Source organism: Sturnira hondurensis, unplaced genomic scaffold (genome assembly GCF_014824575.4).
Source record: "Sturnira hondurensis isolate 20B ecotype Veracruz unplaced genomic scaffold, ASM1482457v3 Scaffold0010428, whole genome shotgun sequence".
Taxonomy (NCBI): domain Eukaryota; kingdom Metazoa; phylum Chordata; class Mammalia; order Chiroptera; family Phyllostomidae; genus Sturnira; species Sturnira hondurensis.
In genome coordinates, this window is record NW_028083059.1 from 12,954,705 (window position 1) to 12,961,721 (window position 7,017).

Consider the following 7,017-nt stretch of genomic DNA (forward strand, 5'->3'; position numbering starts at 1 on the left):
ATTTTAATTGACATCTCAGAACCAATTTTTACAGAGTTGCCTCATGATAAGGGAAACTTTTTCTTCCTTTTTACATAAAGGACCTTCACTACAGATATACAGGTGTCTATGGAAGATAGTGCTAAGGAAAAAGGGTAATATTACTTTATACAATTACATGGTTCATGAAGCAATAAAAGAAAAATGCAACTGAAAAAATAATTTATGGGACTCATTCCCTTAAGGCCCTTATTTTAAAACAAATACAGATACTTACCTGGCAGAAGAGAAACCAGGATCATGAAGGTGGTTTTCCCAGGGCCAGGCTTATCCATTGCCCTCTGGATGTGCTGACCCCTGTGATTTGCCCAAATGTGGGAAACTCGGCTGCATAATTTGTGGTAGTGGGGGGTGGCATTTTTGCTCTCCCCTAGTTAAAAACAAACAAACAACCAAAGAAACAAACTAAAGACAACTCATTTGTCTTGAAGGACATAGTGTGTCTGGAAACGAGCACAGTGATAATCAAGGAACAAAGTGACATATTTGTAACTTCATTCAAATGTTTTTCAGAGCACAAAAGAAATCCCAACATAAAATATTAAAAGATAACAAAGGGTGGTTCAAGAAGAATGTGGTATAACCTGTCACCTACTGAGATTTTGCCAAATTCAGAAGTCTTTTCTCAATCATCATTTTCATCAGTCTCTTGTATCTCTTTAATAATGTCATTGTTTATGCTATTAAAGTTGTCTCAATTTTCCCCTTTCACCTCCCTCTGCCCAGCTTGTCCCTCACTTCCGCAGTCAATGCCCACACTGTTCTCCACATTCTCCATTTCCATAAGTTTTTCAGACACATCCTTTGACTAATTCCTTCATGTTCTTTCAAACAGTCCCTACCTCTCTTTGTCCCTCTTACCAGTATCAGTCTGTTCCATAATTCTGTGCCACTGGTTCTTGTTTGCTCATTAGTTTATCTCATTCATTTGATCCCTCTTCTAAGTGAGATCATATGATATTTATCTTTCACCAACTGGCTTATTTCACTTAGCATATAGTCTCCAGATCCATCCACGCTGTCATAAAAGGTAGGAATTCCTTCTTTTTTCCTGCTGTCTAGTATTTCATTGTGTAAATATACCACAGTTGTTGCGATTTTTTTATCTATTCATCTACTGATGGCCACTAGGCTGTGTCCAACACTTTGCTATTATAAAACATGCTGTTATGAAAATAAAGGTGCATAAATTCTTGGAACTGGTGTTTTGGGAGTCTTAGGATACATTCCCAGCAGTGGTATTCCTGGGTCAAAAGGCAGTTTCATTTTTAATTTTTTGAAGAAATTTCATCCCGTTTTACACACCGGCTGTACCATTCGCATTCCCACCAATTGTGCACTAGAGTTCCCTTTTCTCCACACCCTTGCCAACAGTGGTTTGCTGATATATTAATGATAGTGATTTTGGCAGGTATGAAGTGATACCTCACTGTGGTTTTAAATTGCCTCTCTCTGATGGCTAATGATTAAAACATTTATGTCTTTGCCTGTTGGCTTCTCCTCCTGGATATGCATCCAGTGTTCTAAAGCTGTATAAACTAGTGTTGGGTGTTGTACCTATCTAGCTCTGGACAGCCTGTTGAAAACTACAGGTGATCCATAGTCTGTGGCTGTCTCCTTCAGGCTTTGCTGCATCCGGGATGGTCCTCACTGCTCAGTATGTCTGGGTTTTTATCAGTACGGGCTCAGGGGTGAGTCAACTAATGACCAACAACACTGCGGGCATGACCTCCACCTGACTCTGTCTGTGTGCCTGCCATTAGTCTTCATCTGGCTACTGACCTCTCTGTTTCTGAGAGGGCTTCTGGTGAAATTCGGAGGATCGGCCCTCTGGATCTCCTGTGGGAGGTCTTCTTCAGACTCCGGGGAAGATGGCAGGTGTGTTCACATGTCTGAGTCTGTCCCAGATTATTTCCCTGGACGGGCGGGGTGAAGCCGCTAACAGTAGATTAGCAGGTGGGGTTTCCAGAGCCCAGAATTTGGGTCTGATGGTGTTTCTAGGCACTCATGTGAAGGGGAAATGCCAGTCCAGTTTCCAGGAAAGTGTGTGGAATGGCTGTACCCTAAAGCCAGTCACTAGCATCCCTGAATCTGCCTATGTTGCTGTTTCCTCAGCGGGGTATAAGATGCAAGTGAAGGAAAATAAGAAAGATGCTGAGTAGAGCAAACAGGTTTTCAAAGTGTGTAGCAAGCAGGATTCCAGAGGGTGCTGTGAGACTTTCAGAGGTTGGGGGCTAGCAGTTTTCCTACAGGATGGGGTCACTATTTTTTCCCTGGGAGGGGTTTGCTTTCTCCCCAAATGACTGCTGCATTGTGGTGTTACACCCCAGCACTGGGAACCCAGCAGCTGCTCCCCCAGGCCTCTCCCACTCCAGACTCTCCGCACCTGACTGCAGACCATGCTACCTTCCCTTCTCCTGAGCAAAGGGGAAGTAGCCCAGAATGTGAAACCTGTGCATTGGCCCCTTAGAACAAAAGAAAGGGGAAAAGGGGGGAAAGAGTAGCTTCATCTCCAGCAGGACTGTCTTTCCTCAGTGGACAAAACAAACCTGTGGCCTTTCATCATTGGCTGCTGCATGGGTGGGTGATCCCAACACTGGCTCTCTGTGCTTGGGAGCCGGGTCTGAAGTCCAGGCCTCACTGTTCTCCCTAGAAAGCCGCCTCAGCTGGGCAGCAGCTGCAGGTGCCGCCATAATATTGGTGCCAACCACCATCCGTGAGAGCCGTGCCGACCCCTCTCCCATCCCTCTTCTTTCCACTGGCCACAAGGTGGCTTCCACCCATCCTCGGTTAAGTGTCTCCTCCTCAAGTAGTCCTCAGTTGTTTATTTCATGTGGATGTTCCCCTCTTTATTTTTATTTTCAGCTTCGCTCTGGGTGACAGTGCAGGATAAACTCGCCGACCCTGCTGCCCTCTTCCTGCTTCTCTCATATCCTTTCACAACTCATTCAGCACTCTCGCAATGGGTAGATACTCTTTCTGTCTCTGAATACAGCCACTCATTCTTTTCTTTTTGTCTTTACTCCCCGCAGAAGTAATGTACAGCCTTGGAAACAGAATCATTGTGATGTGGCTGCTAGTGATGAGAGCAGATCGGGGAGTTGCACTACTGACCTATTACAATCTAATGTGGCAATTCCTCTGAACGATGTTTTCGGAGTATAGTTACAAGAACTTCCCAAGTAGTGTCTCTGCCTTCATTTTAGTTTTGTCCCAATATTATAATCTCCTAAAAGAAAAGGCATTTTTAAAAAAACATAACTTCCATTAAGACACTGTTTTTCTTACTTTCTTACTGGCCATTTGCTAACAGTATAACATATACTAATTAACTTAGCTCTCATGTCATTTCATAATGGGACCTTCTCTAGCCTTTCTAAGTGGAGTTTCTTTTATCCATCCCCATACTAAGCACCAGACAAAGCAGACTATTCCTTCGAAAAAAAATTTGCTTCATGGTTTCCCACATTCTGAGCTTCTGCTCGTGCCCTTCCTCCTGCCTGTGTTGGCCAAAGCCTTTCTGTGTCATGTTCTTTATCCTCATAAGATCTCTCTTGAATATCCTAGCACTCAATTGTTACTTTCATTCTAAAGCAGGTTTCCCCCGTATTCTGAGTAATGATTGGCTGCCTTCTTCTTCCTGTTGGATTCTGTCTGTGGAATGCAGAAGTATAGGCTAATTATGAATAATCTAGCTCAAAGCCTGGTAAGTAGTAGACACTCAGAAAAGATATATTGCAAGGTAACTGTGTGAGCTGATGGATGTGTTAACCAACCTGATTGGGGGAATCCTTTCACAATATGAACATATATCAAATCATCACATTGTACATTTTAAATATATTGCAATATTATCTGTCAATTATGCCTCAATAAAGCTGAAAATATGTTGATTCTTTGAAATATACTGTTCAATATTTAAATGTATAAGTGTTTAAATCATTTATTAAAAAGATATATATAAAATCTAGATAATTCATTTGAAAAATCATCACTGCACTCTTAGTGCTTAGAAGAGTGCACATAATTAAAATGTATTAAATGAATGAATATGTATTAAATCCACTTGTTTCCATTGTCCTTCTTTTTATCTCACAATCTATAGCTCTTATTTTAATATACAATTCTGGTCAGTCTGATTGAAAATTCAAAGATACAGGAAAGCCTTTTACAGATGGATAAAACTTTGCATGGTATGGAAAAACAAGGAAGGAGAGCATTTAGATTTAAAAAAACATGCTTTCACTCCTATGTAGACCATTTGTTAGCATTACTAATAACGTTGATGATAATTTTGATAATTATGCTACCATCATTTTTAAATTTAATTTTTTTAAAGATTTTATTTATTTATCTTTAGAGAGGAGGGGAAGGAGAGAAGGAGAGAAATATCAATGTATGGCTGACTCTGGTGAGTCCCCTGCCAGGAACTGGCCTGCACCCAGGCATGTGCCCTGACTGGGAATCGAACTGTGATCATGTGGTTCGCAGGCCCGCACTCAATCCACTGAGCTACACCAGCCAGGGCTAAATTTAATTTTTAATTGCAGTTTTATCAATGTGTTCAGTGAATAACATTAATTTTAGGGAACATATGAAGAAAAGGTAATTTTTAAAAAATCTTCTTAGATGCTCTAAGACCCCAAATTATAATATAAAATTCCATGTTGGAAAATGCGTGTTGCGGGGTATGTTTTATGTACCACATCTGGAGGTACATGTCTACTGGGTGGGGTGAAATTCCCGCAGCTGCCAGCAGTGAGCCTGGGCTGGCACCTGTCACTGCGGCCTTGGGGACAGTCCTAAAAAGGCCCCATGTCTGGAAACAGTCAGGACAGAGCTTTTTTGTTATCACCCCTTTCATGCTTTGAAACACAACAGATTTATCAAAAACCTTAAATAAAGCCATCAAAGAACTTCATATTATTTTACTAGAGTCAGAGAAAAAGAATATAAAAATAAAACATCCTCGCGGTTCCCAGGGTATGAACACTTCACGTACCTTTGTGATCTGACATCACAAGAAATTCCAGGAATGTCTGTTGAAGCAGGGAGGAAGCCAAGGTCAAGGAGCAGTGGGTTCTGAACCTGTGCTTGACTTGCTTTGAGGATCGTGTTTGTTATATCAAATGGAGCAGAAAGAAAGACTCTCCAATGAGCATAAGAAGCTACACTTGGTTTTAACTCACTCCCTTTGATTTCCCTTAGCAGCACAGATTAAAGACGGGTCTTTGCGCCTGGTGGGTCTCCCTGTGGTACTCACTGAGAGAAAGAAACAGCCAGCTTAAAATGATTCTTTGTCCAACACAGTCTCTTTAACTATTGAAACATCTTCGAGGATGAAGTGTCAGGGTGTTTTGATGGTGGCTGAATGAGAAACCACTTTCTGTCAGTCAAATGTAAACCCATTAACTAGCAGTCACATTCTGAAAACCAGACAAAATTATATAGAAGGGGGAAAAAGCTGTACATTAAAAATGTAGTTTTAAACTACCTTACTCCATTCATTTACATAAATACAGACATGCCAATGGAAGGAGTCATTACAAGGGCTCAACTGAAATAAACAGAATTGGGGTTATTTTAATAGGACAGTCTCCAGCTCCCTGTTCATACATCTCTGCTAAAGGCTCACAGTAGTGAAGTCATGGTCTACCCACCTATCAGTTGCTAATGGCAAAGCTGATGCTTCTGAATCAGAGGCCATTGCCACCTTGCAAGAGCAAATATGTTTTAAACATATGTTTTACATGGTACAATCAGTTCACACACAAAACTAGTACATCTAACACTGTGTGTATGGCATTAANGGGATTATTTTAATAGGACCGTCTCCAGCTCCCTGTTCATACATCTCTGATAAAGGCTCACAGTAGTGAAGTCATGGTCTACCCACCTATCAGTTGCTAATGGCAAAGCTGATGCTTCTGAATCAGAGGCCATTGCCACCTTGCAAGAGCAAATATGTTTTAAACATATGTTTTACATGGTACAATCAGTTCACACACAAAACTAGTACATCTAACACTGTGTGTATGGCATTAATGTATCCAGAGAGTTTTGCTACAAATAGATAACACATTTCCCAGATTACTGGAGACTCTAATTCACCCCTTATGCCTCACGATACTTTCCAAGAAGTGTGTTATCTGAAGTAGCATGCCCTTCGTTCATACCTTATTTCTGAATTGTAACCCACAAAATGTCAGATCAGAATAATTGCCACCCTAATTTGCCATTACCCATTGTGGGCTTTCTGCCTCAACCTAAGCGAGCCTTTAGAAACAGTGTTAAAGTTTTATTAACCTTGGTGTAGGACATTTGTTTACTCTTTCTTATCATTATATTGGGAGCAGAGAATGCTTGGAGGGTGAAGCAGAGAATCAAACAGTTGGGTATTTCTATACTTTTTATTTTAGCACAGTCTGGCTTCATAACTTTACCTGCATTCCAGAGGGCACACTTTCCACTATCAGTATAAAGCCATGGATACATTCTGTTAGCACTGTATTTGGCAAAAATAGACTTTACTTGCCTTTCTGGAAGATCACAGAATTCTGAGTCCACTTGATCAATTATACATGTCAGATGCAATCGTATCCTCATGCACCCATAACATTTATTTGTACTGGCGCAGATTTGGGGACTTTTATAGTGAGTGTAAAAGCCTTCCCTGCCATTCTTAAAAATGAATAAACATCTCTTAATGCCTTGGTTTAGGGGTTTTACATTGCCAAGGAAAGAGTTTCCCAACTAGATTCCATACTATAAGGAATCTTCTCTACAACCTGCCCTATCCATCACTGCCAGAGTAATTTTTAGAAGCACAGCCTTATGTCATTTACATTATTAAAAAAAAAAACCTCTTGGGGTTGCCTTTCCTTTTAGAATAAGTATCTAAATAATTAACCTAGAATTTAAATTATAACACCTCACTATATTTCTTCAAAGGACGTTCCAGTTCATCACACTCATTCA

General features: G+C 40.7%; 1 non-coding gene across 1 annotated transcript; it reads left to right on the forward strand.

Moving 5' to 3' along the window:
• Positions 1-248: 248 nt before the first annotated feature.
• Positions 249-412, forward strand: LOC118995880 (U1 spliceosomal RNA). Its single transcript, XR_005068371.1, has one exon. It is a non-coding gene; the product is annotated as a U1 spliceosomal RNA (small nuclear RNA).
• The last annotated feature ends 6,605 nt before the right edge of the window (positions 413-7,017 follow it).